This window comes from Ptychodera flava, chromosome 16 (assembly GCF_041260155.1).
Source record: "Ptychodera flava strain L36383 chromosome 16, AS_Pfla_20210202, whole genome shotgun sequence".
NCBI classification, from domain to species: domain Eukaryota; kingdom Metazoa; phylum Hemichordata; class Enteropneusta; family Ptychoderidae; genus Ptychodera; species Ptychodera flava.
In genome coordinates, this window is record NC_091943.1 from 30,176,297 (window position 1) to 30,187,297 (window position 11,001).

Genomic DNA, 11,001 nt, shown 5'->3' on the forward strand with positions numbered 1-11,001 from the left:
TCCTGACCAACAACATAGCTAAAAACTTCATCTTATGACTTGCACAACAGCAAAGGTACAGAATTAAAATTGTACTTTGTGGGCTATACAATGTAGGATGGTGTTTTAAACATTTCATCACGCAAACTGCCCCTAAAGTAAGAATTTAATATTGTGGAAATTATTTCTAGCACTATCGAAAGATCAAAGCTTATTTGTAGGCAAAGAAATGAAAGACTGCAGGGCTCGACATAAGCGCTAGCCCACTAGCCCGAGGCTAGTAAATTTTCAAGAGGACTAGTAAAAATGTCTTCGGAGGTAGTCCTGCGGACTAGTGCAATTTTCAAGTTCCGTAGTTGTCCAGGAAAGTTTATCGCTACAAAACTAATGGGACGCCGGGCCACTCATTCGATAAGAATGAACCAAGCCTCGATCATTTTACATAAAAATAAACTAACTTTTACCCAAACAAATTGGACAGTGAAACAGTGAAGCAAACTTTATTGATCACCAACTTTAAATGAAACAGTTTACCTGCTACGGAGAATCAAATTGTACTGTACACGCCATAGTAACATGGCCCCGGGAAACATGGCTCAACGCTGAGCATCAAACGGAATTGTCTGCACGTCGTGTATTTTGGTTTGCTTGAAGCTCATCACTTCGCCTAGAAACATGAGCAACGCCACAATTTCGTTCAAACACTGTATCCTTGCCTTTCAAAGAAGATTTTTCTCAAGATTTCTTCAGGGGCATTCCCAAACGACACCTCCGATAGTTCGTAGCCAGCTTGACCCTGCTTTAGAATGCCTCCACATGCTGACCTCCATATATAGTCAAGACCCCCTAGCTTGATTGAAGCTGATCTTAAAAAGAGCCATCTAGCTTGCCAAAACAGTGCTATGGCAAGTTGCTACCGCTTGTACAGGTGAGGGAATTCCTCACCGATAATAACTTGGTGCTAGCAACTTATTGTTTTGCCATTTTAGTGGAAAAGTGTAAATTATTGGGGCAATAATAGTGAAGTGAACCTTAAAACAGTAGTGAAAAAACAACGTATGAAATGGGTGTATCAGACTGTTGTATCCAATCACTTCTGGGAGTCATTGGTTATTTTTGTGCTAATCACATTTTGTTACCAGTAACTGGCAAAAACTCATAAAAGACACAAGCACATGAAATGGTAAAATGCAACATTTTTACTATTAAAAACAAAATTTTTCACAAACCATTATTACAAATGAGAGGTCCTCCCCACAAGCTGGTCAATTTTAAAATGTGATATATGTCAAAAATATGAAGGCACTCCACAGGAATATTTGTGAATGGCTGTATGAATTTCAGTTCTGGAGAAACAAATCTGTCCCCATTATGAACAAACATGTTCTTTGCAAATTAATGGCGCACTACCTGAGCTATGAAGAATTTTCCAACAAATTCATTCCTACGTCTGATTTTATTCTTGATGGTAATAGGCGATTTTCATGACCTCTCCTCCTACACAGGACATTTCATTCAGGTTATTTTTTGGTTTATATACGATTCAAAGTTAAACATTTTGCAGTAAGCAAATGTGCTAGTCTTGCATGAAAGTTAGTTATTGGGTTTAAAAACCTTTGCGACAAAAAATATGAGAATGGTCATAAACACCTCTTTACAACATGAGAGCAACATTTGGCTTTGCTTTAGCAGGACTAGTAGATTTCATTTAGGACTACTAAAAATGAACTGCTACTAGTCCTTCGGGCTAGTGGATGATTTGACCTTGCGTCGAGCCCTGGACTGTAAAAACCTAATGGGCGAGTTCAGTTTGTACTTCAAAATTTTGTCCACGACAACTATGCCTCTTGATGTCAAATAATTCCATATGGAAATTCCTTCAGGTGATGGTCAAGGACTCTGCAATGGAGGAACACATGTTGAATCCTAATTCCAGATCAAAGTCTACCAGTCTGCGGAACCAAGATAAAGACAACACTCTCATGCACTGATGCACATACCACATTCCTTTACAAGTATATGCTAAATATATAGTGGCTAGATTAATCCAAATAAATATTCTAGATAACTCAAGTTCATGGTCAGAAGGATACCAAGACAAGACACCAACCTTTATTTTTACTTATCAACTTTTTGTTCATTATTATTGCTCTTATATATATATATATATATATATATATATATATATATATATATATATAATATATATATATATATATATATATATATATTATATATGTATATATATATATATATATATGAGAATAGCAAGTACACTATATATCAATTATATATTTATGTATATCATACGTATATTATTATTGGCATAAATAGTGAAACATTTGTAATAGACAATGCATAAGAAAATTAAAATTTAAGATTTTTTGAAAGAAAGACCACAGCATGCTGACAGTGTAAATATGAAAAGACCATAACATGCTGACAGTGTAGATTTGAAAAGACCACAACATGCTGACAGTGTAGATTTGAAAAGACCACAACATGCTGACAGTGTAGATTTGAAAAGACCACAACATGCTGACAGTGTAGATTTGAAAAGACCATATCATGCTGACAGTGTAGATTTGAAAAGACCACAACATGCTGACAGTGTAGATTTGAAAAGACCACAACATGCTGACAGTGTAGATTTGAAAAGACCATATCATGCTGACAGTGTAGATTTGAAAAGACCATATCATTCTGACAGTGTAGATTTGAATGTAAGAATGCACAGGCTTTGAACATATGTTTGATCAATGGCCACAGCTGTTACAGTGAAGATATCCATCATTGTGGTATGTAGTTTTTGAGTCAGAAATGAGGGCTCAGATTCTAGACTAATGGCGGTAATACTGTAAAGATTAATTTCACCTCATGGTGATTTCATTTGCAGTGAAGACAGATAAGGGAGCAGCACATGGTAAACACAACTGAAGAGTAAGATATCGGCTCAATGGGCATTCCAAGTGTGAAATCTTTTATTCTCAGCTGTCACTTTTAACAAAAATAGGTTATCTGTAAAAGCTATTGGTGGTAACCCAGGATTTAATATTGTAATTACACATGCAGCAATACAAGCCATTTTTCAGGTGAAGAGATTTCAAACAAACTAGAGATAATGGAGCAACTTGTGTCGAGTTCACATCAAAGATGCTGCTGCTGCTGCTGCTGCTGCTGCTGATGATGATTACGACTAAATATGGTCGGATCAATGTTAAAGCTGATGATGAGACTGACAATGATGGAGGATTGATAATCATCATAACTGTTGTTATTGTCGTTGTTACAAATATTTAAATGTACAAAATCAGAATGCAATTAAGACAGAACAACAAGCCTCATCAAATAGACTTCTCACTGCAATGGATGTAATTAGGTGACAGTTCATGTAGAATCACATTTAACTTGCGTCACTGATGTTCTCAGAAGATTAATTCTTTTGTGTAGAGGAAGCAATTAACGCAGGCCTATACAAATCAAGTTGAGAATACCCTACTAGACTTGTGACTTATAAATATGGAACGATTTATAATGAATCATTCATATTTAAATTGTGTTCTTCAATATTATTCATTAGTATTACACAATTTGCCAAAATAAATGCCATTATATCACTTTGTATAAGTGTCAGATAAGAATTATGGAGGAATTAAGATTTGTATTTCGAATGCAAAATGAGATGAAATGCTATGTTTTCAAGTTTTGATGCATTTTCCACTGCAAAACAAATACCATTCAAATCAGTCATGGTTTGAATTTTATGGCAATATGAAAACGACTTCACTGATAGGAATGCCATCATATCATATATGGAAAGAACTTATATAGACATGCCCCAGTCCCTCCAACACAAAGGTGTTGTACGTGGTAGAAAGACTGTGAACATGCATTACATAAAGCTCACTTTACAGAAAGGTTAATGTGGAGGTTTTTGAATAATTAGCTCCACTGCGCCAATGGTACATCTTTTGTATGACCTGTGTACAGACTAAAGCATCATACAGTTTGATATCCCTCTGCAATGCTCAAAAGGTGCTTTTGTTTTGCACTTCACCCAAAATATATAACACAGCTATAAACCTTTTGCACATTCTGTGTGCAGTATATTATTTTCAGGTACACTCTAATTGCCCATCCCTCCATTTGATTATATTGTATTGATATCAGTGCTGCTGGCGTACACAGGACAGCTACATGTAGCATCTGAAGCAGATCATATTCAAATCTCACCCCCCAGTATACATCTACACACTTGGTGGTCATTGTATTGTGTAGGTCAAATTTCATCCCAGATCAGTAAATTATCTCCATCCATATCGTATTTGCAAGTATTTACATGAGTAAAAAGTCAAAGTCCATGTCAGGTGTTTTACCGCAATGTAATCGGGATGTTTGCTATCTGTGCAAGAACTTCACTGGAGATATATGTCTATCTGTCATGCTTATAACAGAGTATGGTATGTTATATGAACACTGAAAAGTATAAATATTTGTTAAAATTTGATCCAGTCATAGTTACAGTATGTGTGTTCACGTTAAATTAATACAATGTTTGTCACCTGTTTTTGAAAAGAGAATCAGAAACTAAAAGTACATCAAGATCTTTTCAGTGCAGATTATTGCTAAATGTGATGTTGTTAACATGTGTGCATCATTGACATTAATACATATTAGACATTAATACAACATAAAAACTGATCATCAGTAATCGTGTGTATCATGATCAATTCAACCTTGGGATTGAATCACAACCTTGGAATTTAAATAGGACAGGGAATTAATAAGAAGTTGTTCTTATTGAGACTAAAAATTCACCTGAAATGCTTGTATATATTGTTTCTCAATTCATCATATCATCATGATTGCAGAAGTATCACAAAGGAGATCAGCACATTCCCTAATCATGGCTGAGATGACGACAAGTCAAAATGTACATACATGTACAGTACTTTCCATCTAAAATGAGTGAAACACAACCATCCCATTGTGAAGTTAGAATTGCAGGAAAAGTTATCTAGCAAAATCTGCAGAATGAGACAATAGGTATATTCGTGTGTTTAGGCCGCGTTAAAAAAAAATGGTGAAAGGGGGGGGGCCTGGAGGAATTCAGGGGGGAATTCGAAAATTTTTGGGTTAGTTGAGGGGAACTTGTTTTACTCTGCCGGGACCTGAAAATATTTTGACTCCCAACATTTTGATGTTGTCCAATGGTTCTAAAATTAGTTATAATTAAACAAAATGTAAAACTGTTATGTTGCATTTTATGTCTTTAATCTTGAAAAAATCTAAAAATGTATGAATGCCATTAAAATTTTGTAAAACAAGTTGGCCTTGTAATGGGGCAGGAGCTGCAACTGTTGATAATTTTTCAATATTTCTATGCAATCTATCAAACACAGTTTCTTAGTGTCTCTCTGCAGCATGCTGAAAAACAATATTCACTTTGTCAACAAAACCCGTTTGTCTAAATAGTGGTGATAACTGAATGATACAAATGCACGGTACACATAGGCTGTGTTGGCAAGCTGAATGCTGGACAGCTCAACATGCTGTAGGGAGTAGAACAAGAACGCAATTGTATAATCATCAGTACTGCCCTGATACTACATAGTGAAAGTGATACATGTAGCTCTGACTCTGATGTAGTTTAAGAAGAGTTTCGGTCATAGGACACTCAATTGACAGTGAAACATACATCTACTTGTACACAAGATCCAGCCAGAGAGCAACACATAGAAGACTAGGGAACTAACAGTTATCATGGATTTTTGAATTCTGGCATATGAGAACAGTCAAATATTAGAGAAAAAAGAGGGGGTCACCGTACTTGATCTTATACAAATGTACGATGAAAATCAGTTTTTCTAAAATCACTTAAAATCAATATATAAAACCATTCACTTTAAGTTCATGCAGTGAATGAAATTTTCACATCTCATTGTACAGAAACACAAAAGCAAAACTTTGAACAGTAAAGACTCTAATTTAAATGGAAAAATGTGTGACTAAGTGGAATCATTTATTTTTTATCAAATTTGCCATTATTACACCAAAAATTTCTGAGATAAACATTAATTTCATGGAATATTTTATCCTTCCAGTATTGTCAATTTTGTAAAATATTTACAAGCTAAGTTGTATATGTCTTGTACTTTTGAAAAAAACAATTCGGTAGGTCACCGTGCTCATTTTTTCACAATTTGGTTAAACGTAGCTAGGAATACACAATTTTCACTCTCTCATGATTGTCATTTTGTGTGCTTTTCAGCTGGTGCCATCGACCTGGCCAGAGTTGGATAAACTCAAGTCGGCTTAGACTGAGAAATCCAAAAAGTCCACTGATGCATTGAAAAATGAATCAATTTAAGAACTTGTCCTAGGTATATGGCTCTACAAACTGCTGATAAGTGGTAGTGTTGAACATCTGTGTGCAGAACGACACGTTTATTTTTACTCTGTGTACATTCCTAATAAAAATGTGGCTATATGGTAATTTTTTTTTGGGGGGGGGCTTGAAAATTTTTGAGGGTATTGAGGGGGGATCTGAAAAAAAATAAGATTTCAATCTCTATTCCTCCAGCCCCCCCCCCACCATTTTTTTGAACGTAGCCTTAATTTAGGTTAATGAGCATGCATACACATTGTATTCATATGTAGAACAAATTAATTGAAAGAGCTTAATTAGGGTATTTAAAATAAACAATACAGAGTGTGAACTAATTAGTCATAATAGAATATTAATATATGTCCATGTCACAACAATATTTTGTGCAAATGATGGTACAATTTACCCTATATGTGTGCTGGGGACAATAAGACATGAAAAAAATTGGTACAAAATTGATTTAAGAAATGAGCTACTCTTTTATAATTCACATTAAAGTGAACATATTGAACTTGAACTGGCATGGCAGGCGCTAGGCCTGCATGGGCACTTGAAAGTATACTGATCCAAGAGAAAATGAACACTGCACAACACAACAGCAAAATTGTCAACAGCAATATATACAAGTACTCAAACTTACTATGGTGTCATCCCATCATCTTGGACTATTAGAGGAAATTGAAAGCAAACAATCCATTGATAGCTGGGGGATTTAAAACATAGGGCCAAAGTCCCTGAAGCTGCTATAGATATGGATACAAAATTAAGTATTTCCTGATTGTATGAAATTATCTCACTAAGGTCATCCTAGAGACTTGTAAACCAAATATTAAAGCTGTCTGACCAGCAGTTCTGAAAAAACAAGCGACTCAACAGTTGACAGAGCTCTGCTGGGTTACATGTAGAGAATAACCTTTTGTGACACATGTATTGATGAAGAAGGTGGATATCTTTGATAGCTCATTTCAGGATGGCCTGACCAAAAATGGAAAAAATTCCGTAAAAATACAGATTTGCATATTTCATCAGACTATATTAGTCAATAATAGCAAATAAACGAGAGCTAATTACATTCTAATTAAAGTAAACAAGACTTGCTTAAATCAAGATTTACGTCATAAAAAAACAGCATATCTGTCAGGTTGTAAAGAATCTTGAGCTGGTTATCTTTTAATATCAGTATTTTCATTCTATTAACCAAGCACATTTTAACTTTCAAATTAACATTGTAAGTAAGTTCTGTTGAATAAGTTGAGACTGTACATACTCAGAGAAAGCACACTGAAGAGACAAATGTTTGAAACTTAAGAAGTTCAAGGTCATCAAAAGCATCATGTAAGGCTTTCATTGCACTGTTTACACAGATTGCATAATTGCTATAAATAGCACATGAGGAATCTTACAGCCCAGCTTTACCATAAAAACCCTATCACTTTGACCACTCTTTTAATTGACCACTCTATTTTTTTCCTCAAAAAGTAATCTTATTTTATCCTTACCAAGTCAACCATAAATGGAAATTAGAACTTTCTCTATCTCTATTTATTTCACCACCCTAACATGACAAACTATTATGAACAATTTCTTTTAGATAACATAAATGGTGGTTCAGAATATATCAAAGTTGGGATTCAGGAAAGTTGCCTTTACATGTTTTAATCCTCAATTCACTATGAACTGTCAAAAAAAGTTGAACTTTCTGACAATTTTACACTAAAATTATTTTGGCTTTGATGATTTCCTAATTAATTCAATTATTTAAAAACATATTAATTATTTTTTTCTGGGTGAATTGATAGGGTTTATACAGTACAAGAATTACATACAATGTAAGTCAAACTTTAACCAAAAATGACAAAAAAATTCCTTAAAAATACACATTTGCATATTTCATCACAATTTGAACAAATCTAAGTTGGGTTATCCTTAGGGACCTGTATACCAAATAACAAAGCTGTCTGACCAGCGGTTATGAAGAAGAAGATTTTTTACCAAAAACACCTTTTTTGGCATTAATTTGCCTATTTTTAACAATATCAAAAAATCAAAAAAAATAGTTTCTCAAAATCATATTTTTCATCTACACAACAAATATCAAATCAGTAAGTACTGCGGTTCTCAAGATATTTGAGTGGACGGACGCCTCACAAACGGACATACATACATACATACATACATACATACATACATACAGACTGACGACGGACGCCGGACGGATACCCATCCCAATAGCTTCTATAGACTATAGTCTATAGTAGCTAAAAATGTATTTCCCCATCTGGTGTTCAACCATATCAACTTATGGACTTTTTTACATTTTGAAGAGCAATGCATAAATTTGATTTTGCCATTTTCCTTGAGTAACACAAAGCATACGTACGTATAACTACGGTGGCCGTGGTATCTGTGGTATAACATATACTGGTATGACTTGAAAAACTGGGTATTTCACAGTGGGCCAATTACCATGTTATCCAGTGGAAATAAAATATCTTGTTATTTTGCTTCTGTCACAAAAGACGTGGAACAAACAAATGTCAAGGGAAAACAAGTGCCATTTAAATTATTTTACATGCTAATGAAGGCTGAGGTCCATGAAGTAATCTTGTTTGCTTGTTCTTACTAGAATTACTGAGTACTTGATTGAACAATAACGTAAATGATAAAAGAGTTAGTAATGGAACCAGTTTTCTTTTCAAATACAGCCTGTCCAAAACAATGTCAGAATACTGAAGAGCTGATGATATTGTATTGTTGTATTATGAATATTTACATTTGATCAGAAAGAATCAATGATTTAGGAATTAATATGCAGTTTATGTAACTTACGTATAACAAATGATGACAACATATAGTTAGCTTTGTGCTGTCATCAGGAATTTTTTATAAAAAGAATTGCCATTTACACCAGTGTTTCCTCATGAACACTGAATTAATTGTTGAAATAACTTCACTATTGTCATCATGATTTAAAGAGCAAATGAAACCTGTCTTGATGTAAACACACGTTGTTTCCGGTCTTTTTATCCCGCAGAATTTTTCTTTTCAACAGAATGTGAATTGCTTTGCTCAGTGATTTTCCAACTTTGCCACATTTAATGACCTTGTGTTACTTTAAGGTAGCCCCAGTATTTGTAACTTTTAACAATTTTTTCATATTTTTGATTAAAATGACATCCTCAGTATGTGAAAGTAGACCATAATTAATACTGAATCGCATGGTTTGCATGCCCAGCCCGCCTCACGATTAACAGTAAAAGGAGTGAAAAATGACTTCTTGTCCGGACCAGAAGTCAGCTTTGTTGACACACAAAACGAAACGTAATCACACCACCGCGCATGCTCAACCACATCTACGCAAGTTTACTGTGGCGTCCGGAGAAACCATACGCCACAGTCGTTTGGAGAGCTATTCAGCGCTGGTCTATTCGCCCCATAGACGAGTGTGCAGAAGCGAGAAATACCCCAAGTCTGGAAACAGAATGGCTATAAAAACCACGCCATGTCACATTCCGTGTCCGATTTCACTGTGAAAATTAACACGTTCATCTATCATGCAACCGTCGATAGCTCCCTATCATTCTAAAATTTCATACCTGATACTTTATCTGATTCAAAAACGCTCGTTTCGTGTAATTTTCGGCCGAATTCGACGGACACCTCGCCAAAACCTGGGGGTGAGCAACATTCCGGTCACCTCTTGGGTCCCTCCACTTTACTGACGTTGGCGCCGCCTACCCATGAGGGATGACTGGAATGTTGCTCACGCTTATGTTTTGGCCAGGTTTATCTCGAACTCAGCCGAAAATCACAGGAAATGTGCATTTTGTAAGCAGATGAAGTATCAGGTATGAATTTTCGTGTGATTTTCGGCCGAGTTCAGAAGACACGTCGCCAAAACATAAGGCATGAACAACCTTCCAGTCACCCCTCATGGGTACGCGGCGCTAACGTCAGTAAAGTGGAGGTGCCCAACGTCCACTGTGAGGTGACCGGAATGTTGCTCACGCTTATGTTTTAGCGACGTGTCCGTCGAATTCGGAAAGTCACACGAAACGAGCGTTTATGAAGCAAATCAAGTACCAGGTATGAATTTTGAGAATGCTAGGGAACGGTCGACAGTTACATGATAGATGAACTTGCTACTTTTCACGGTAAAATCGAACGTCGAAGATTACATGGTGGCACAATCCCTATACGAAATAGCCATTTCATTTCCTGACTTGGGGTATTTCTCGCTTCTGTATACTCGTCTATGGGGCGAATAGTCCCAGCGCTGAATAGCTCTCCAAACGACTGTGCATACGCTCTTCGAAAAGGTCTGGTCCATCGAAACTGGAGACTCAGCTAAAAACGTGCGAAAGTTGGGTGAAATACCGGAAAGATATAAATATGTAAGTGTTTACAGATTGTTCCGACTATAATGAGCCGTGCAAACAAACGTCTTGAACAGCTAAACTAACGACGGAGGCAGTCGATTGTAAGCTTCATGCAAGGCACTGCACGTTGTGACCGATGGTACGGAGATCAAGTTTGCTGAATGAATTGAGAGAGAAAAACATATATGAATAAAAATTCAGCACTTCACCATTGTAATCATTGAACTAGTCGTTTCTTCCATTATGGAGTATAAT